The sequence below is a fragment of the Mixophyes fleayi genome, chromosome 1 (genome assembly GCF_038048845.1).
Source record: "Mixophyes fleayi isolate aMixFle1 chromosome 1, aMixFle1.hap1, whole genome shotgun sequence".
In the NCBI taxonomy this organism is placed as follows: Eukaryota; Metazoa; Chordata; class Amphibia; order Anura; family Limnodynastidae; genus Mixophyes; species Mixophyes fleayi.
In genome coordinates, this window is record NC_134402.1 from 242,089,181 (window position 1) to 242,111,657 (window position 22,477).

A 22,477-nucleotide genomic window follows, 5' to 3' on the forward strand; every position below is an offset into this window, starting at 1 on the left:
CTGGCACAAGCTTCCCAATGCTGAAAATTAAAAGAAAACTATACTGTCTTAACCCATGACATTGTAAGAATTGGGAAAAAAGTACATCATATACCAAATTCAATTGGAAATTCAAATTAGAAAAAGCTAAACTATGACTAAAAAAGCTTTTTCGATGTTATTTGTACAAGATGTCTGTCATTTAGCCAAGTAGGAACATATTTCTGTGCAAATGATTGTAAAATCAATTTGTACCCATACTTTAAATCAAAAGTCTTAACAGCAACATAAACAGCAGAGCTATATGCTGTCTTTTTTGTTATATTCAACTTTTCGAAAACCTAAGCTTTTGTGTGTCAGGATGGCCGAGCGGTCTAAGGCGCTGCGTTCAGGTTGCAGTCTCTCCTGGAGGCGTGGGTTCAAATCCCACTCCTGACAGTAAGGTTACATTTTATCTTTCTTCTATATATCCTCATACTAATTTAAAGGTAACAAAACATCCTAAAAATTGGACAAACACTCACTTCACACCTCAGTTTCAATTTCCACCACGGAAATCTCGAGCGCTCACAACATAATTACCCCTTTGAAACAAACCACAATTCAGGTTGCAGCCTTCCTTGGAAATAAGGTCTTCAATCGTACTTCTGATTTCCATCTCCTATTCCATTACATTTTTATCATCTACATTTCCTCATATATTTTCCTTGCAAGATAAAATACCTTCCACATTCCGAATGAGGGCTCCAATGATTATTGGTCAGAGCATTGCTCTTGTAAAGCAGAGCTCATGGCCTCAAATCCCACTGGTGTCGCCACAAAGCAATCCTACCAAGCATATAAGCCAAATTCATTAGCCAGCTCTTTAAAGATTCCCAAATTCTATTTCAATGGTGCATGAATATGGATTAAGCAACAAACTCTGGCACAAGCTTCCCAATGCTGAAAATTAAAAGAAAACTATACTGTCTTAACCCATGACATTGTAAGAATTGGGAAAAAAGTACATCATATACCAAATTCAATTGGAAATTCAAATTAGAAAAAGCTAAACTATGACTAAAAAAGCTTTTTCGATGTTATTTGTACAAGATGTCTGTCATTTAGCCAAGTAGGAACATATTTCTGTGCAAATGATTGTAAAATCAATTTGTACCCATACTTTAAATCAAAAGTCTTAACAGCAACATAAACAGCAGAGCTATATGCTGTCTTTTTTGTTATATTCAACTTTTCGAAAACCTAAGCTTTTGTATGTCAGGATGGCCGAGCGGTCTAAGGCGTTGCGTTCAGGTCGCAGTCTCTCCTGGAGGCGTGGGTTCAAATCCCACTCCTGACAGTAAGGTTACATTTTATCTTTCTTCTATATATCCTCATACTAATTTAAAGGTAACAAAACATCCTAAAAATTGGACAAACACTCACTTCACACCTCAGTTTCAATTTCCACCACGGAAATCTCGAGCGCTCACAACATAATTACCCCTTTGAAACAAACCACAATTCAGGTTGCAGCCTTCCTTGGAAATAAGGTCTTCAATCGTACTTCTGATTTCCATCTCCTATTCCATTACATTTTTATCATCTACATTTCCTCATATATTTTCCTTGCAAGATAAAATACCTTCCACATTACGAATGAGGGCTCCAATGATTATTGGTCAGAGCATTGCTCTTGTAAAGCAGAGCTCATGGCCTCAAATCCCACTGGTGTCGCCACAAAGCAATCCTACCAAGCATATAAGCCAAATTCATTAGCCAGCTCTTTAAAGATTCCCAAATTCTATTTCAATGGTGCATGAATATGGATTAAGCAACAAACTCTGGCACAAGCTTCACAATGCTGAAAATTAAAAGAAAACTATACTGTCTTAACCCATGACATTGTAAGAATTGGGAAAAAAAGTACATCATATACCAAATTCAATTGGAAATTCAAATTAGAAAAAGCTAAACTATGACTAAAAAAGCTTTTTCGATGTTATTTGTACAAGATGTCTGTCATTTAGCCAAGTAGGAACATATTTCTGTGCAAATGATTGTAAAATCAATTTGTACCCATACTTTAAATCAAAAGTCTTAACAGCAACATAAACAGCAGAGCTATATGCTGTCTTTTTTGTTATATTCAACTTTTCGAAAACCTAAGCTTTTGTATGTCAGGATGGCCGAGCGGTCTAAGGCGCTGCGTTCAGGTCGCAGTCTCTCCTGGAGGCGTGGGTTCAAATCCCACTCCTGACAGTAAGGTTACATTTTATCTTTCTTCTATATATCCTCATACTAATTTAAAGGTAACAAAACATCCTAAAAATTGGACAAACACTCACTTCACACCTCAGTTTCAATTTCCACCACGGAAATCTCGAGCGCTCACAACATAATTACCCCTTTGAAACAAACCACAATTCAGGTTGCAGCCTTCCTTGGAAATAAGGTCTTCAATCGTACTTCTGATTTCCATCTCCTATTCCATTACATTTTTATCATCTACATTTCCTCATATATTTTCCTTGCAAGATAAAATACCTTCCACATTACGAATGAGGGCTCCAATGATTATTGGTCAGAGCATTGCTCTTGTAAAGCAGAGCTCATGGCCTCAAATCCCACTGGTGTCGCCACAAAGCAATCCTACCAAGCATATAAGCCAAATTCATTAGCCAGCTCTTTAAAGATTCCCAAATTCTATTTCAATGGTGCATGAATATGGATTAAGCAATAAACTCTGGCACAAGCTTCCCAATGCTGAAAATTAAAAGAAAACTATACTGTCTTAACCCATGACATTGTAAGAATTGGGAAAAAAGTACATCATATACCAAATTCAATTGGAAATTCAAATTAGAAAAAGCTAAACTATGACTAAAAAAGCTTTTTCGATGTTATTTGTACAAGATGTCTGTCATTTAGCCAAGTAGGAACATATTTCTGTGCAAATGATTGTAAAATCAATTTGTACCCATACTTTAAATCAAAAGTCTTAACAGCAACATAAACAGCAGAGCTATATGCTGTCTTTTTTGTTATATTCAACTTTTCGAAAACCTAAGCTTTTGTATGTCAGGATGGCCGAGCGGTCTAAGGCGTTGCGTTCAGGTCGCAGTCTCTCCTGGAGGCGTGGGTTCAAATCCCACTCCTGACAGTAAGGTTACATTTTATCTTTCTTCTATATATCCTCATACTAATTTAAAGGTAACAAAACATCCTAAAAATTGGACAAACACTCACTTCACACCTCAGTTTCAATTTCCACCACGGAAATCTCGAGCGCTCACAACATAATTACCCCTTTGAAACAAACCACAATTCAGGTTGCAGCCTTCCTTGGAAATAAGGTCTTCAATCGTACTTCTGATTTCCATCTCCTATTCCATTACATTTTTATCATCTACATTTCCTCATATATTTTCCTTGCAAGATAAAATACCTTCCACATTACGAATGAGGGCTCCAATGATTATTGGTCAGAGCATTGCTCTTGTAAAGCAGAGCTCATGGCCTCAAATCCCACTGGTGTCGCCACAAAGCAATCCTACCAAGCATATAAGCCAAATTCATTAGCCAGCTCTTTAAAGATTCCCAAATTCTATTTCAATGGTGCATGAATATGGATTAAGCAACAAACTCTGGCACAAGCTTCACAATGCTGAAAATTAAAAGAAAACTATACTGTCTTAACCCATGACATTGTAAGAATTGGGAAAAAAAGTACATCATATACCAAATTCAATTGGAAATTCAAATTAGAAAAAGCTAAACTATGACTAAAAAAGCTTTTTCGATGTTATTTGTACAAGATGTCTGTCATTTAGCCAAGTAGGAACATATTTCTGTGCAAATGATTGTAAAATCAATTTGTACCCATACTTTAAATCAAAAGTCTTAACAGCAACATAAACAGCAGAGCTATATGCTGTCTTTTTTGTTATATTCAACTTTTCGAAAACCTAAGCTTTTGTATGTCAGGATGGCCGAGCGGTCTAAGGCGCTGCGTTCAGGTCGCAGTCTCTCCTGGAGGCGTGGGTTCAAATCCCACTCCTGACAGTAAGGTTACATTTTATCTTTCTTCTATATATCCTCATACTAATTTAAAGGTAACAAAACATCCTAAAAATTGGACAAACACTCACTTCACACCTCAGTTTCAATTTCCACCACGGAAATCTCGAGCGCTCACAACATAATTACCCCTTTGAAACAAACCACAATTCAGGTTGCAGCCTTCCTTGGAAATAAGGTCTTCAATCGTACTTCTGATTTCCATCTCCTATTCCATTACATTTTTATCATCTACATTTCCTCATATATTTTCCTTGCAAGATAAAATACCTTCCACATTACGAATGAGGGCTCCAATGATTATTGGTCAGAGCATTGCTCTTGTAAAGCAGAGCTCATGGCCTCAAATCCCACTGGTGTCGCCACAAAGCAATCCTACCAAGCATATAAGCCAAATTCATTAGCCAGCTCTTTAAAGATTCCCAAATTCTATTTCAATGGTGCATGAATATGGATTAAGCAACAAACTCTGGCACAAGCTTCCCAATGCTGAAAATTAAAAGAAAACTATACTGTCTTAACCCATGACATTGTAAGAATTGGGAAAAAAGTACATCATATACCAAATTCAATTGGAAATTCAAATTAGAAAAAGCTAAACTATGACTAAAAAAGCTTTTTCGATGTTATTTGTACAAGATGTCTGTCATTTAGCCAAGTAGGAACATATTTCTGTGCAAATGATTGTAAAATCAATTTGTACCCATACTTTAAATCAAAAGTCTTAACAGCAACATAAACAGCAGAGCTATATGCTGTCTTTTTTGTTATATTCAACTTTTCGAAAACCTAAGCTTTTGTATGTCAGGATGGCCGAGCGGTCTAAGGCGCTGCGTTCAGGTCGCAGTCTCTCCTGGAGGCGTGGGTTCAAATCCCACTCCTGACAGTAAGGTTACATTTTATCTTTCTTCTATATATCCTCATACTAATTTAAAGGTAACAAAACATCCTAAAAATTGGACAAACACTCACTTCACACCTCAGTTTCAATTTCCACCACGGAAATCTCGAGCGCTCACAACATAATTACCCCTTTGAAACAAACCACAATTCAGGTTGCAGCCTTCCTTGGAAATAAGGTCTTCAATCGTACTTCTGATTTCCATCTCCTATTCCATTACATTTTTATCATCTACATTTCCTCATATATTTTCCTTGCAAGATAAAATACCTTCCACATTACGAATGAGGGCTCCAATGATTATTGGTCAGAGCATTGCTCTTGTAAAGCAGAGCTCATGGCCTCAAATCCCACTGGTGTCGCCACAAAGCAATCCTACCAAGCATATAAGCCAAATTCATTAGCCAGCTCTTTAAAGATTCCCAAATTCTATTTCAATGGTGCATGAATATGGATTAAGCAACAAACTCTGGCACAAGCTTCCCAATGCTGAAAATTAAAAGAAAACTATACTGTCTTAACCCATGACATTGTAAGAATTGGGAAAAAAGTACATCATATACCAAATTCAATTGGAAATTCAAATTAGAAAAAGGTAAACTATGACTAAAAAAGCTTTTTCGATGTTATTTGTACAAGATGTCTGTCATTTAGCCAAGTAGGAACATATTTCTGTGCAAATGATTGTAAAATCAATTTGTACCCATACTTTAAATCAAAAGTCTTAACAGCAACATAAACAGCAGAGCTATATGCTGTCTTTTTTGTTATATTCAACTTTTCGAAGACCTAAGCTTTTGTATGTCAGGATGGCTGAGCGGTCTAAGGCGTTGCGTTCAGGTCACAGTCTCTCCTGGAGGCGTGGGTTCAAATCCCACTCCTGACAGTAAGGTTACATTTTATCTTTCTTCTATATATCCTCATACTAATTTAAAGGTAATAAAACATCCTAAAAATTGGACAAACACTCACTTCACACCTCAGTTTCAATTTCCACCACGGAAATCTCGAGCGCTCACAACATAATTACCCCTTTGAAACAAACCACAATTCAGGTTGCAGCCTTCCTTGGAAATAAGGTCTTCAATCGTACTTCTGATTTCCATCTCCTATTCCATTACATTTTTATCATCTACATTTCCTCATATATTTTCCTTGCAAGATAAAATACCTTCCACATTACGAATGAGGGCTCCAATGATTATTGGTCAGAGCATTGCTCTTGTAAAGCAGAGCTCATGGCCTCAAATCCCACTGGTGTTGCCACAAAGCAATCCTACCAAGCATATAAGCCAAATTCATTAGCCAGCTCTTTAAAGATTCCCAAATTCTATTTCAATGGTGCATGAATATGGATTAAGCAACAAACTCTGGCACAAGCTTCCCAATGCTGAAAATTAAAAGAAAACTATACTGTCTTAACCCATGACATTGTAAGAATTGGGAAAAAAGTACATCATATACCAAATTCAATTGGAAATTCAAATTAGAAAAAGCTAAACTATGACTAAAAAAGCTTTTTCGATGTTATTTGTACAAGATGTCTGTCATTTAGCCAAGTAGGAACATATTTCTGTGCAAATGATTGTAAAATCAATTTGTACCCATACTTTAAATCAAAAGTCTTAACAGCAACATAAACAGCAGAGCTATATGCTGTCTTTTTTGTTATATTCAACTTTTCGAAAACCTAAGCTTTTGTGTGTCAGGATGGCCGAGCGGTCTAAGGCGCTGCGTTCAGGTCGCAGTCTCTCCTGGAGGCGTGGGTTCAAATCCCACTCCTGACAGTAAGGTTACATTTTATCTTTCTTCTATATATCCTCATACTAATTTAAAGGTAACAAAACATCCTAAAAATTGGACAAACACTCACTTCACACCTCAGTTTCAATTTCCACCACGGAAATCTCGAGCGCTCACAACATAATTACCCCTTTGAAACAAACCACAATTCAGGTTGCAGCCTTCCTTGGAAATAAGGTCTTCAATCGTACTTCTGATTTCCATCTCCTATTCCATTACATTTTTATCATCTACATTTCCTCATATATTTTCCTTGCAAGATAAAATACCTTCCACATTACGAATGAGGGCTCCAATGATTATTGGTCAGAGCATTGCTCTTGTAAAGCAGAGCTCATGGCCTCAAATCCCACTGGTGTCGCCACAAAGCAATCCTACCAAGCATATAAGCCAAATTCATTAGCCAGCTCTTTAAAGATTCCCAAATTCTATTTCAATGGTGCATGAATATGGATTAAGCAACAAACTCTGGCACAAGCTTCCCAATGCTGAAAATTAAAAGAAAACTATACTGTCTTAACCCATGACATTGTAAGAATTGGGAAAAAAGTACATCATATACCAAATTCAATTGGAAATTCAAATTAGAAAAAGGTAAACTATGACTAAAAAAGCTTTTTCGATGTTATTTGTACAAGATGTCTGTCATTTAGCCAAGTAGGAACATATTTCTGTGCAAATGATTGTAAAATCAATTTGTACCCATACTTTAAATCAAAAGTCTTAACAGCAACATAAACAGCAGAGCTATATGCTGTCTTTTTTGTTATATTCAACTTTTCGAAGACCTAAGCTTTTGTATGTCAGGATGGCTGAGCGGTCTAAGGCGTTGCGTTCAGGTCACAGTCTCTCCTGGAGGCGTGGGTTCAAATCCCACTCCTGACAGTAAGGTTACATTTTATCTTTCTTCTATATATCCTCATACTAATTTAAAGGTAATAAAACATCCTAAAAATTGGACAAACACTCACTTCACACCTCAGTTTCAATTTCCACCACGGAAATCTCGAGCGCTCACAACATAATTACCCCTTTGAAACAAACCACAATTCAGGTTGCAGCCTTCCTTGGAAATAAGGTCTTCAATCGTACTTCTGATTTCCATCTCCTATTCCATTACATTTTTATCATCTACATTTCCTCATATATTTTCCTTGCAAGATAAAATACCTTCCACATTACGAATGAGGGCTCCAATGATTATTGGTCAGAGCATTGCTCTTGTAAAGCAGAGCTCATGGCCTCAAATCCCACTGGTGTTGCCACAAAGCAATCCTACCAAGCATATAAGCCAAATTCATTAGCCAGCTCTTTAAAGATTCCCAAATTCTATTTCAATGGTGCATGAATATGGATTAAGCAACAAACTCTGGCACAAGCTTCCCAATGCTGAAAATTAAAAGAAAACTATACTGTCTTAACCCATGACATTGTAAGAATTGGGAAAAAAGTACATCATATACCAAATTCAATTGGAAATTCAAATTAGAAAAAGCTAAACTATGACTAAAAAAGCTTTTTCGATGTTATTTGTACAAGATGTCTGTCATTTAGCCAAGTAGGAACATATTTCTGTGCAAATGATTGTAAAATCAATTTGTACCCATACTTTAAATCAAAAGTCTTAACAGCAACATAAACAGCAGAGCTATATGCTGTCTTTTTTGTTATATTCAACTTTTCGAAAACCTAAGCTTTTGTGTGTCAGGATGGCCGAGCGGTCTAAGGCGCTGCGTTTAGGTCGCAGTCTCTCCTGGAGGCGTGGGTTCAAATCCCACTCCTGACAGTAAGGTTACATTTTATCTTTCTTTTATATATCCTCATACTAATTTAAAGGTAACAAAACATCCTAAAAATTGGACAAACACTCACTTCACACCTCAGTTTCAATTTCCACCACGGAAATCTCGAGCGCTCACAACATAATTACCCCTTTGAAACAAACCACAATTCAGGTTGCAGCCTTCCTTGGAAATAAGGTCTTCAATCGTACTTCTGATTTCCATCTCCTATTCCATTACATTTTTATCATCTACATTTCCTCATATATTTTCCTTGCAAGATAAAATACCTTCCACATTCCGAATGAGGGCTCCAATGATTATTGGTCAGAGCATTGCTCTTGTAAAGCAGAGCTCATGGCCTCAAATCCCACTGGTGTCGCCACAAAGCAATCCTACCAAGCATATAAGCCAAATTCATTAGCCAGCTCTTTAAAGATTCCCAAATTCTATTTCAATGGTGCATGAATATGGATTAAGCAACAAACTCTGGCACAAGCTTCCCAATGCTGAAAATTAAAAGAAAACTATACTGTCTTAACCCATGACATTGTAAGAATTGGGAAAAAAGTACATCATATACCAAATTCAATTGGAAATTCAAATTAGAAAAAGCTAAACTATGACTAAAAAAGCTTTTTCGATGTTATTTGTACAAGATGTCTGTCATTTAGCCAAGTAGGAACATATTTCTGTGCAAATGATTGTAAAATCAATTTGTACCCATACTTAAATCAAAAGTCTTAACAGCAACATAAACAGCAGAGCTATATGCTGTCTTTTTTGTTATATTCAACTTTTCGAAAACCTAAGCTTTTGTATGTCAGGATGGCCGAGCGGTCTAAGGCGTTGCGTTCAGGTCGCAGTCTCTCCTGGAGGCGTGGGTTCAAATCCCACTCCTGACAGTAAGGTTACATTTTATCTTTCTTCTATATATCCTCATACTAATTTAAAGGTAACAAAACATCCTAAAAATTGGACAAACACTCACTTCACACCTCAGTTTCAATTTCCACCACGGAAATCTCGAGCGCTCACAACATAATTACCCCTTTGAAACAAACCACAATTCAGGTTGCAGCCTTCCTTGGAAATAAGGTCTTCAATCGTACTTCTGATTTCCATCTCCTATTCCATTACATTTTTATCATCTACATTTCCTCATATATTTTCCTTGCAAGATAAAATACCTTCCACATTACGAATGAGGGCTCCAATGATTATTGGTCAGAGCATTGCTCTTGTAAAGCAGAGCTCATGGCCTCAAATCCCACTGGTGTCGCCACAAAGCAATCCTACCAAGCATATAAGCCAAATTCATTAGCCAGCTCTTTAAAGATTCCCAAATTCTATTTCAATGGTGCATGAATATGGATTAAGCAACAAACTCTGGCACAAGCTTCCCAATGCTGAAAATTAAAAGAAAACTATACTGTCTTAACCCATGACATTGTAAGAATTGGGAAAAAAGTACATCATATACCAAATTCAATTGGAAATTCAAATTAGAAAAAGCTAAACTATGACTAAAAAAGCTTTTTCGATGTTATTTGTACAAGATGTCTGTCATTTAGCCAAGTAGGAACATATTTCTGTGCAAATGTTTGTAAAATCAATTTGTACCCATACTTTAAATCAAAAGTCTTAACAGCAACAAAAACAGCAGAGCTATATGCTGTCTTTTTTGTTATATTCAACTTTTCGAAAACCTAAGCTTTTGTATGTCAGGATGGCCGAGCGGTCTAAGGCGTTGCGTTCAGGTCGCAGTCTCTCCTGGAGGCGTGGGTTCAAATCCCACTCCTGACAGTAAGGTTACATTTTATCTTTCTTCTATATATCCTCATACTAATTTAAAGGTAACAAAACATCCTAAAAATTGGACAAACACTCACTTCACACCTCAGTTTCAATTTCCACCACGGAAATCTCGAGCGCTCACAACATAATTACCCCTTTGAAACAAACCACAATTCAGGTTGCAGCCTTCCTTGGAAATAAGGTCTTCAATCGTACTTCTGATTTCCATCTCCTATTCCATTACATTTTTATCATCTACATTTCCTCATATATTTTCCTTGCAAGATAAAATACCTTCCACATTACGAATGAGGGCTCCAATGATTATTGGTCAGAGCATTGCTCTTGTAAAGCAGAGCTCATGGCCTCAAATCCCACTGGTGTCGCCACAAAGCAATCCTACCAAGCATATAAGCCAAATTCATTAGCCAGCTCTTTAAAGATTCCCAAATTCTATTTCAATGGTGCATGAATATGGATTAAGCAACAAACTCTGGCACAAGCTTCCCAATGCTGAAAATTAAAAGAAAACTATACTGTCTTAACCCATGACATTGTAAGAATTGGGAAAAAAAGTACATCATATACCAAATTCAATTGGAAATTCAAATTAGAAAAAGCTAAACTATGACTAAAAAAGCTTTTTCGATGTTATTTGTACAAGATGTCTGTCATTTAGCCAAGTAGGAACATATTTCTGTGCAAATGATTGTAAAATCAATTTGTACCCATACTTTAAATCAAAAGTCTTAACAGCAACATAAACAGCAGAGCTATATGCTGTCTTTTTTGTTATATTCAACTTTTCGAAAACCTAAGCTTTTGTATGTCAGGATGGCCGAGCGGTCTAAGGCGCTGCGTTCAGGTCGCAGTCTCTCCTGGAGGCGTGGGTTCAAATCCCACTCCTGACAGTAAGGTTACATTTTATCTTTCTTCTATATATCCTCATACTAATTTAAAGGTAACAAAACATCCTAAAAATTGGACAAACACTCACTTCACACCTCAGTTTCAATTTCCACCACGGAAATCTCGAGCGCTCACAACATAATTACCCCTTTGAAACAAACCACAATTCAGGTTGCAGCCTTCCTTGGAAATAAGGTCTTCAATCGTACTTCTGATTTCCATCTCCTATTCCATTACATTTTTATCATCTACATTTCCTCATATATTTTCCTTGCAAGATAAAATACCTTCCACATTACGAATGAGGGCTCCAATGATTATTGGTCAGAGCATTGCTCTTGTAAAGCAGAGCTCATGGCCTCAAATCCCACTGGTGTCGCCACAAAGCAATCCTACCAAGCATATAAGCCAAATTCATTAGCCAGCTCTTTAAAGATTCCCAAATTCTATTTCAATGGTGCATGAATATGGATTAAGCAACAAACTCTGGCACAAGCTTCCCAATGCTGAAAATTAAAAGAAAACTATACTGTCTTAACCCATGACATTGTAAGAATTGGGAAAAAAGTACATCATATACCAAATTCAATTGGAAATTCAAATTAGAAAAAGCTAAACTATGACTAAAAAAGCTTTTTCGATGTTATTTGTACAAGATGTCTGTCATTTAGCCAAGTAGGAACATATTTCTGTGCAAATGATTGTAAAATCAATTTGTACCCATACTTTAAATCAAAAGTCTTAACAGCAACATAAACAGCAGAGCTATATGCTGTCTTTTTTGTTATATTCAACTTTTCGAAAACCTAAGCTTTTGTATGTCAGGATGGCCGAGCGGTCTAAGGCGCTGCGTTCAGGTCGCAGTCTCTCCTGGAGGCGTGGGTTCAAATCCCACTCCTGACAGTAAGGTTACATTTTATCTTTCTTCTATATATCCTCATACTAATTTAAAGGTAACAAAACATCCTAAAAATTGGACAAACACTCACTTCACACCTCAGTTTCAATTTCCACCACGGAAATCTCGAGCGCTCACAACATAATTACCCCTTTGAAACAAACCACAATTCAGGTTGCAGCCTTCCTTGGAAATAAGGTCTTCAATCGTACTTCTGATTTCCATCTCCTATTCCATTACATTTTTATCATCTACATTTCCTCATATATTTTCCTTGCAAGATAAAATACCTTCCACATTACGAATGAGGGCTCCAATGATTATTGGTCAGAGCATTGCTCTTGTAAAGCAGAGCTCATGGCCTCAAATCCCACTGGTGTCGCCACAAAGCAATCCTACCAAGCATATAAGCCAAATTCATTAGCCAGCTCTTTAAAGATTCCCAAATTCTATTTCAATGGTGCATGAATATGGATTAAGCAACAAACTCTGGCACAAGCTTCCCAATGCTGAAAATTAAAAGAAAACTATACTGTCTTAACCCATGACATTGTAAGAATTGGGAAAAAAGTACATCATATACCAAATTCAATTGGAAATTCAAATTAGAAAAAGGTAAACTATGACTAAAAAAGCTTTTTCGATGTTATTTGTACAAGATGTCTGTCATTTAGCCAAGTAGGAACATATTTCTGTGCAAATGATTGTAAAATCAATTTGTACCCATACTTTAAATCAAAAGTCTTAACAGCAACATAAACAGCAGAGCTATATGCTGTCTTTTTTGTTATATTCAACTTTTCGAAGACCTAAGCTTTTGTATGTCAGGATGGCTGAGCGGTCTAAGGCGTTGCGTTCAGGTCACAGTCTCTCCTGGAGGCGTGGGTTCAAATCCCACTCCTGACAGTAAGGTTACATTTTATCTTTCTTCTATATATCCTCATACTAATTTAAAGGTAATAAAACATCCTAAAAATTGGACAAACACTCACTTCACACCTCAGTTTCAATTTCCACCACGGAAATCTCGAGCGCTCACAACATAATTACCCCTTTGAAACAAACCACAATTCAGGTTGCAGCCTTCCTTGGAAATAAGGTCTTCAATCGTACTTCTGATTTCCATCTCCTATTCCATTACATTTTTATCATCTACATTTCCTCATATATTTTCCTTGCAAGATAAAATACCTTCCACATTACGAATGAGGGCTCCAATGATTATTGGTCAGAGCATTGCTCTTGTAAAGCAGAGCTCATGGCCTCAAATCCCACTGGTGTTGCCACAAAGCAATCCTACCAAGCATATAAGCCAAATTCATTAGCCAGCTCTTTAAAGATTCCCAAATTCTATTTCAATGGTGCATGAATATGGATTAAGCAACAAACTCTGGCACAAGCTTCCCAATGCTGAAAATTAAAAGAAAACTATACTGTCTTAACCCATGACATTGTAAGAATTGGGAAAAAAGTACATCATATACCAAATTCAATTGGAAATTCAAATTAGAAAAAGCTAAACTATGACTAAAAAAGCTTTTTCGATGTTATTTGTACAAGATGTCTGTCATTTAGCCAAGTAGGAACATATTTCTGTGCAAATGATTGTAAAATCAATTTGTACCCATACTTTAAATCAAAAGTCTTAACAGCAACATAAACAGCAGAGCTATATGCTGTCTTTTTTGTTATATTCAACTTTTCGAAAACCTAAGCTTTTGTGTGTCAGGATGGCCGAGCGGTCTAAGGCGCTGCGTTCAGGTCGCAGTCTCTCCTGGAGGCGTGGGTTCAAATCCCACTCCTGACAGTAAGGTTACATTTTATCTTTCTTCTATATATCCTCATACTAATTTAAAGGTAACAAAACATCCTAAAAATTGGACAAACACTCACTTCACACCTCAGTTTCAATTTCCACCACGGAAATCTCGAGCGCTCACAACATAATTACCCCTTTGAAACAAACCACAATTCAGGTTGCAGCCTTCCTTGGAAATAAGGTCTTCAATCGTACTTCTGATTTCCATCTCCTATTCCATTACATTTTTATCATCTACATTTCCTCATATATTTTCCTTGCAAGATAAAATACCTTCCACATTACGAATGAGGGCTCCAATGATTATTGGTCAGAGCATTGCTCTTGTAAAGCAGAGCTCATGGCCTCAAATCCCACTGGTGTTGCCACAAAGCAATCCTACCAAGCATATAAGCCAAATTCATTAGCCAGCTCTTTAAAGATTCCCAAATTCTATTTCAATGGTGCATGAATATGGATTAAGCAACAAACTCTGGCACAAGCTTCCCAATGCTGAAAATTAATTGAAAACTATACTGTCTTAACCCATGACATTGTAAGAATTGGGAAAAAAGTACATCATATACCAAATTCAATTGGAAATTCAAATTAGAAAAAGCTAAACTATGACTAAAAAAGCTTTTTCGATGTTATTTGTACAAGATGTCTGTCATTTAGCCAAGTAGGAACATATTTCTGTGCAAATGATTGTAAAATCAATTTGTACCCATACTTTAAATCAAAAGTCTTAACAGCAACATAAACAGCAGAGCTATATGCTGTCTTTTTTGTTATATTCAACTTTTCGAAAACCTAAGCTTTTGTGTGTCAGGATGGCCGAGCGGTCTAAGGCGCTGCGTTCAGGTTGCAGGCTCTCCTGGAGGCGTGGGTTCAAATCCCACTCCTGACAGTAAGGTTACATTTTATCTTTCTTCTATATATCCTCATACTAATTTAAAGGTAACAAAACATCCTAAAAATTGGACAAACACTCACTTCACACCTCAGTTTCAATTTCCACCACGGAAATCTCGAGCGCTCACAACATAATTACCCCTTTGAAACAAACCACAATTCAGGTTGCAGCCTTCCTTGGAAATAAGGTCTTCAATCGTACTTCTGATTTCCATCTCCTATTCCATTACATTTTTATCATCTACATTTCCTCATATATTTTCCTTGCAAGATAAAATACCTTCCACATTCCGAATGAGGGCTCCAATGATTATTGGTCAGAGCATTGCTCTTGTAAAGCAGAGCTCATGGCCTCAAATCCCACTGGTGTCGCCACAAAGCAATCCTACCAAGCATATAAGCCAAATTCATTAGCCAGCTCTTTAAAGATTCCCAAATTCTATTTCAATGGTGCATGAATATGGATTAAGCAACAAACTCTGGCACAAGCTTCCCAATGCTGAAAATTAAAAGAAAACTATACTGTCTTAACCCATGACATTGTAAGAATTGGGAAAAAAGTACATCATATACCAAATTCAATTGGAAATTCAAATTAGAAAAAGCTAAACTATGACTAAAAAAGCTTTTTCGATGTTATTTGTACAAGATGTCTGTCATTTAGCCAAGTAGGAACATATTTCTGTGCAAATGATTGTAAAATCAATTTGTACCCATACTTTAAATCAAAAGTCTTAACAGCAACATAAACAGCAGAGCTATATGCTGTCTTTTTTGTTATATTCAACTTTTCGAAAACCTAAGCTTTTGTATGTCAGGATGGCCGAGCGGTCTAAGGCGCTGCGTTCAGGTCGCAGTCTCTCCTGGAGGCGTGGGTTCAAATCCCACTCCTGACAGTAAGGTTACATTTTATCTTTCTTCTATATATCCTCATACTAATTTAAAGGTAACAAAACATCCTAAAAATTGGACAAACACTCACTTCACACCTCAGTTTCAATTTCCACCACGGAAATCTCGAGCGCTCACAACATAATTACCCCTTTGAAACAAACCACAATTCAGGTTGCAGCCTTCCTTGGAAATAAGGTCTTCAATCGTACTTCTGATTTCCATCTCCTATTCCATTACATTTTTATCATCTACATTTCCTCATATATTTTCCTTGCAAGATAAAATACCTTCCACATTACGAATGAGGGCTCCAATGATTATTGGTCAGAGCATTGCTCTTGTAAAGCAGAGCTCATGGCCTCAAATCCCACTGGTGTCGCCACAAAGCAATCCTACCAAGCATATAAGCCAAATTCATTAGCCAGCTCTTTAAAGATTCCCAAATTCTATTTCAATGGTGCATGAATATGGATTAAGCAACAAACTCTGGCACAAGCTTCCCAATGCTGAAAATTAAAAGAAAACTATACTGTCTTAACCCATGACATTGTAAGAATTGGGAAAAAAGTACATCATATACCAAATTCAATTGGAAATTCAAATTAGAAAAAGGTAAACTATGACTAAAAAAGCTTTTTCGATGTTATTTGTACAAGATGTCTGTCATTTAGCCAAGTAGGAACATATTTCTGTGCAAATGATTGTAAAATCAATTTGTACCCATACTTTAAATCAAAAGTCTTAACAGCAACATAAACAGCAGAGCTATATGCTGTCTTTTTTGTTATATTCAACTTTTCGAAGACCTAAGCTTTTGTATGTCAGGATGGCTGAGCGGTCTAAGGCGTTGCGTTCAGGTCACAGTCTCTCCTGGAGGCGTGGGTTCAAATCCCACTCCTGACAGTAAGGTTACATTTTATCTTTCTTCTATATATCCTCATACTAATTTAAAGGTAATAAAACATCCTAAAAATTGGACAAACACTCACTTCACACCTCAGTTTCAATTTCCACCACGGAAATCTCGAGCGCTCACAACATAATTACCCCTTTGAAACAAACCACAATTCAGGTTGCAGCCTTCCTTGGAAATAAGGTCTTCAATCGTACTTCTGATTTCCATCTCCTATTCCATTACATTTTTATCATCTACATTTCCTCATATATTTTCCTTGCAAGATAAAATACCTTCCACATTACGAATGAGGGCTCCAATGATTATTGGTCAGAGCATTGCTCTTGTAAAGCAGAGCTCATGGCCTCAAATCCCACTGGTGTTGCCACAAAGCAATCCTACCAAGCATATAAGCCAAATTCATTAGCCAGCTCTTTAAAGATTCACAAATTCTATTTCAATGGTGCATGAATATGGATTAAGCAACAAACTCTGGCACAAGCTTCCCAATGCTGAAAATTAAAAGAAAACTATACTGTCTTAACCCATGACATTGTAAGAATTGGGAAAAAAGTACATCATATACCAAATTCAATTGGAAATTCAAATTAGAAAAAGCTAAACTATGACTAAAAAAGCTTTTTCGATGTTATTTGTACAAGATGTCTGTCATTTAGCCAAGTAGGAACATATTTCTGTGCAAATGATTGTAAAATCAATTTGTACCCATACTTTAAATCAAAAGTCTTAACAGCAACATAAACAGCAGAGCTATATGCTGTCTTTTTTGTTATATTCAACTTTTCGAAAACCTAAGCTTTTGTGTGTCAGGATGGCCGAGCGGTCTAAGGCGCTGCGTTCAGGTTGCAGGCTCTCCTGGAGGCGTGGGTTCAAATCCCACTCCTGACAGTAAGGTTACATTTTATCTTTCTTCTATATATCCTCATACTAATTTAAAGGTAACAAAACATCCTAAAAATTGGACAAACACTCACTTCACACCTCAGTTTCAATTTCCACCACGGAAATCTCGAGCGCTCACAACATAATTACCCCTTTGAAACAAACCACAATTCAGGTTGCAGCCTTCCTTGGAAATAAGGTCTTCAATCGTACTTCTGATTTCCATCTCCTATTCCATTACATTTTTATCATCTACATTTCCTCATATATTTTCCTTGCAAGATAAAATACCTTCCACATTCCGAATGAGGGCTCCAATGATTATTGGTCAGAGCATTGCTCTTGTAAAGCAGAGCTCATGGCCTCAAATCCCACTGGTGTCGCCACAAAGCAATCCTACCAAGCATATAAGCCAAATTCATTAGCCAGCTCTTTAAAGATTCCCAAATTCTATTTCAATGGTGCATGAATATGGATTAAGCAACAAACTCTGGCACAAGCTTCCCAATGCTGAAAATTAAAAGAAAACTATACTGTCTTAACCCATGACATTGTAAGAATTGGGAAAAAAGTACATCATATACCAAATTCAATTGGAAATTCAAATTAGAAAAAGCTAAACTATGACTAAAAAAGCTTTTTCGATGTTATTTGTACAAGATGTCTGTCATTTAGCCAAGTAGGAACATATTTCTGTGCAAATGATTGTAAAATCAATTTGTACCCATACTTTAAATCAAAAGTCTTAACAGCAACATAAACAGCAGAGCTATATGCTGTCTTTTTTGTTATATTCAACTTTTCGAAAACCTAAGCTTTTGTATGTCAGGATGGCCGAGCGGTCTAAGGCGCTGCGTTCAGGTCGCAGTCTCTCCTGGAGGCGTGGGTTCAAATCCCACTCCTGACAGTAAGGTTACATTTTATCTTTCTTCTATATATCCTCATACTAATTTAAAGGTAACAAAACATCCTAAAAATTGGACAAACACTCACTTCACACCTCAGTTTCAATTTCCACCACGGAAATCTCGAGCGCTCACAACATAATTACCCCTTTGAAACAAACCACAATTCAGGTTGCAGCCTTCCTTGGAAATAAGGTCTTCAATCGTACTTCTGATTTCCATCTCCTATTCCATTACATTTTTATCATCTACATTTCCTCATATATTTTCCTTGCAAGATAAAATACCTTCCACATTACGAATGAGGGCTCCAATGATTATTGGTCAGAGCATTGCTCTTGTAAAGCAGAGCTCATGGCCTCAAATCCCACTGGTGTCGCCACAAAGCAATCCTACCAAGCATATAAGCCAAATTCATTAGCCAGCTCTTTAAAGATTCCCAAATTCTATTTCAATGGTGCATGAATATGGATTAAGCAACAAACTCTGGCACAAGCTTCCCAATGCTGAAAATTAAAAGAAAACTATACTGTCTTAACCCATGACATTGTAAGAATTGGGAAAAAAGTACATCATATACCAAATTCAATTGGAAATTCAAATTAGAAAAAGCTAAACTATGACTAAAAAAGCTTTTTCGATGTTATTTGTACAAGATGTCTGTCATTTAGCCAAGTAGGAACATATTTCTGTGCAAATGATTGTAAAATCAATTTGTACCCATACTTTAAATCAAAAGTCTTAACAGCAACATAAACAGCAGAGCTATATGCTGTCTTTTTTGTTATATTCAACTTTTCGAAGACCTAAGCTTTTGTATGTCAGGATGGCTGAGCGGTCTAAGGCGTTGCGTTCAGGTCACAGTCTCTCCTGGAGGCGTGGGTTCAAATCCCACTCCTGACAGTAAGGTTACATTTTATCTTTCTTCTATATATCCTCATACTAATTTAAAGGTAACAAAACATCCTAAAAATTGGACAAACACTCACTTCACACCTCAGTTTCAATTTCCACCACGGAAATCTCGAGCGCTCACAACATAATTACCCCTTTGAAACAAACCACAATTCAGGTTGCAGCCTTCCTTGGAAATAAGGTCTTCAATCGTACTTCTGATTTCCATCTCCTATTCCATTACATTTTTATCATCTACATTTCCTCATATATTTTCCTTGCAAGATAAAATACCTTCCACATTCCGAATGAGGGCTCCAATGATTATTGGTCAGAGCATTGCTCTTGTAAAGCAGAGCTCATGGCCTCAAATCCCACTGGTGTCGCCACAAAGCAATCCTACCAAGCATATAAGCCAAATTCATTAGCCAGCTCTTTAAAGATTCACAAATTCTATTTCAATGGTGCATGAATATGGATTAAGCAACAAACTCTGGCACAAGCTTCCCAATGCTGAAAATTAAAAGAAAACTATACTGTCTTAACCCATGACATTGTAAGAATTGGGAAAAAAGTACATCATATACCAAATTCAATTGGAAATTCAAATTAGAAAAAGCTAAACTATGACTAAAAAAGCTTTTTCGATGTTATTTGTACAAGATGTCTGTCATTTAGCCAAGTAGGAACATATTTCTGTGCAAATGATTGTAAAATCAATTTGTACCCATACTTTAAATCAAAAGTCTTAACAGCAACATAAACAGCAGAGCTATATGCTGTCTTTTTTGTTATATTCAACTTTTCGAAAACCTAAGCTTTTGTGTGTCAGGATGGCCGAGCGGTCTAAGGCGTTGCGTTCAGGTCGCAGTCTCTCCTGGAGGCGTGGGTTCAAATCCCACTCCTGACAGTAAGGTTACATTTTATCTTTCTTCTATATATCCTCATACTAATTTAAAGGTAACAAAACATCCTAAAAATTGGACAAACACTCACTTCACACCTCAGTTTCAATTTCCACCACGGAAATCTCGAGCGCTCACAACATAATTACCCCTTTGAAACAAACCACAATTCAGGTTGCAGCCTTCCTTGGAAATAAGGTCTTCAATCGTACTTCTGATTTCCATCTCCTATTCCATTACATTTTTATCATCTACATTTCCTCATATATTTTCCTTGCAAGATAAAATACCTTCCACATTACGAATGAGGGCTCCAATGATTATTGGTCAGAGCATTGCTCTTGTAAAGCAGAGCTCATGGCCTCAAATCCCACTGGTGTCGCCACAAAGCAATCCTACCAAGCATATAAGCCAAATTCATTAGCCAGCTCTTTAAAGATTCCCAAATTCTATTTCAATGGTGCATGAATATGGATTAAGCAACAAACTCTGGCACAAGCTTCCCAATGCTGAAAATTAAAAGAAAACTATACTGTCTTAACCCATGACATTGTAAGAATTGGGAAAAAAGTACATCATATACCAAATTCAATTGGAAATTCAAATTAGAAAAAGCTAAACTATGACTAAAAAAGCTTTTTCGATGTTATTTGTACAAGATGTCTGTCATTTAGCCAAGTAGGAACATATTTCTGTGCAAATGATTGTAAAATCAATTTGTACCCATACTTTAAATCAAAAGTCTTAACAGCAACATAAACAGCAGAGCTATATGCTGTCTTTTTTGTTATATTCAACTTTTCGAAAACCTAAGCTTTTGTATGTCAGGATGGCCGAGCGGTCTAAGGCGCTGCGTTCAGGTCGCAGTCTCTCCTGGAGGCGTGGGTTCAAATCCCACTCCTGACAGTAAGGTTACATTTTATCTTTCTTCTATATATCCTCATACTAATTTAAAGGTAACAAAACATCCTAAAAATTGGACAAACACTCACTTCACACCTCAGTTTCAATTTCCACCACGGAAATCTCGAGCGCTCACAACATAATTACCCCTTTGAAACAAACCACAATTCAGGTTGCAGCCTTCCTTGGAAATAAGGTCTTCAATCGTACTTCTGATTTCCATCTCCTATTCCATTACATTTTTATCATCTACATTTCCTCATATATTTTCCTTGCAAGATAAAATACCTTCCACATTACGAATGAGGGCTCCAATGATTATTGGTCAGAGCATTGCTCTTGTAAAGCAGAGCTCATGGCCTCAAATCCCACTGGTGTCGCCACAAAGCAATCCTACCAAGCATATAAGCCAAATTCATTAGCCAGCTCTTTAAAGATTCCCAAATTCTATTTCAATGGTGCATGAATATGGATTAAGCAACAAACTCTGGCACAAGCTTCCCAATGCTGAAAATTAAAAGAAAACTATACTGTCTTAACCCATGACATTGTAAGAATTGGGAAAAAAGTACATCATATACCAAATTCAATTGGAAATTCAAATTAGAAAAAGGTAAACTATGACTAAAAAAGCTTTTTCGATGTTATTTGTACAAGATGTCTGTCATTTAGCCAAGTAGGAACATATTTCTGTGCAAATGATTGTAAAATCAATTTGTACCCATACTTTAAATCAAAAGTCTTAACAGCAACATAAACAGCAGAGCTATATGCTGTCTTTTTTGTTATATTCAACTTTTCGAAGACCTAAGCTTTTGTATGTCAGGATGGCTGAGCGGTCTAAGGCGTTGCGTTCAGGTCACAGTCTCTCCTGGAGGCGTGGGTTCAAATCCCACTCCTGACAGTAAGGTTACATTTTATCTTTCTTCTATATATCCTCATACTAATTTAAAGGTAATAAAACATCCTAAAAATTGGACAAACACTCACTTCACACCTCAGTTTCAATTTCCACCACGGAAATCTCGAGCGCTCACAACATAATTACCCCTTTGAAACAAACCACAATTCAGGTTGCAGCCTTCCTTGGAAATAAGGTCTTCAATCGTACTTCTGATTTCCATCTCCTATTCCATTACATTTTTATCATCTACATTTCCTCATATATTTTCCTTGCAAGATAAAATACCTTCCACATTACGAATGAGGGCTCCAATGATTATTGGTCAGAGCATTGCTCTTGTAAAGCAGAGCTCATGGCCTCAAATCCCACTGGTGTTGCCACAAAGCAATCCTACCAAGCATATAAGCCAAATTCATTAGCCAGCTCTTTAAAGA

At 36.7% G+C, this 22,477-nt stretch overlaps 11 non-coding genes across 11 annotated transcripts; all 11 read left to right on the forward strand.

The window, feature by feature from the left end:
- The first annotated feature begins 2,137 nt into the window (after positions 1 to 2,137).
- On the forward strand, positions 2,138 to 2,220 carry TRNAL-CAG (transfer RNA leucine (anticodon CAG)). Its single transcript has one exon. It is a non-coding gene; the product is annotated as a tRNA-Leu (tRNA).
- Positions 2,221 to 3,940: 1,720 nt separating this feature from the next.
- TRNAL-CAG (transfer RNA leucine (anticodon CAG)) lies at positions 3,941 to 4,023 on the forward strand. The gene has a single exon. It is a non-coding gene; the product is annotated as a tRNA-Leu (tRNA).
- An 818-nt stretch (positions 4,024 to 4,841) lies between these two features.
- TRNAL-CAG (transfer RNA leucine (anticodon CAG)) lies at positions 4,842 to 4,924 on the forward strand. Its single transcript has one exon. It is a non-coding gene; the product is annotated as a tRNA-Leu (tRNA).
- A 1,719-nt stretch (positions 4,925 to 6,643) lies between these two features.
- Positions 6,644 to 6,726, forward strand: TRNAL-CAG (transfer RNA leucine (anticodon CAG)). The gene has a single exon. It is a non-coding gene; the product is annotated as a tRNA-Leu (tRNA).
- Positions 6,727 to 8,445: 1,719 nt separating this feature from the next.
- Positions 8,446 to 8,528, forward strand: TRNAL-UAG (transfer RNA leucine (anticodon UAG)). Its single transcript has one exon. It is a non-coding gene; the product is annotated as a tRNA-Leu (tRNA).
- Positions 8,529 to 11,148: 2,620 nt separating this feature from the next.
- Positions 11,149 to 11,231, forward strand: TRNAL-CAG (transfer RNA leucine (anticodon CAG)). The gene has a single exon. It is a non-coding gene; the product is annotated as a tRNA-Leu (tRNA).
- An 818-nt stretch (positions 11,232 to 12,049) lies between these two features.
- TRNAL-CAG (transfer RNA leucine (anticodon CAG)) lies at positions 12,050 to 12,132 on the forward strand. The gene has a single exon. It is a non-coding gene; the product is annotated as a tRNA-Leu (tRNA).
- A 1,719-nt stretch (positions 12,133 to 13,851) lies between these two features.
- Positions 13,852 to 13,934, forward strand: TRNAL-CAG (transfer RNA leucine (anticodon CAG)). The gene has a single exon. It is a non-coding gene; the product is annotated as a tRNA-Leu (tRNA).
- A 1,719-nt stretch (positions 13,935 to 15,653) lies between these two features.
- Positions 15,654 to 15,736, forward strand: TRNAL-CAG (transfer RNA leucine (anticodon CAG)). Its single transcript has one exon. It is a non-coding gene; the product is annotated as a tRNA-Leu (tRNA).
- A 2,620-nt stretch (positions 15,737 to 18,356) lies between these two features.
- Positions 18,357 to 18,439, forward strand: TRNAL-CAG (transfer RNA leucine (anticodon CAG)). The gene has a single exon. It is a non-coding gene; the product is annotated as a tRNA-Leu (tRNA).
- A 2,620-nt stretch (positions 18,440 to 21,059) lies between these two features.
- Positions 21,060 to 21,142, forward strand: TRNAL-CAG (transfer RNA leucine (anticodon CAG)). Its single transcript has one exon. It is a non-coding gene; the product is annotated as a tRNA-Leu (tRNA).
- The last annotated feature ends 1,335 nt before the right edge of the window (positions 21,143 to 22,477 follow it).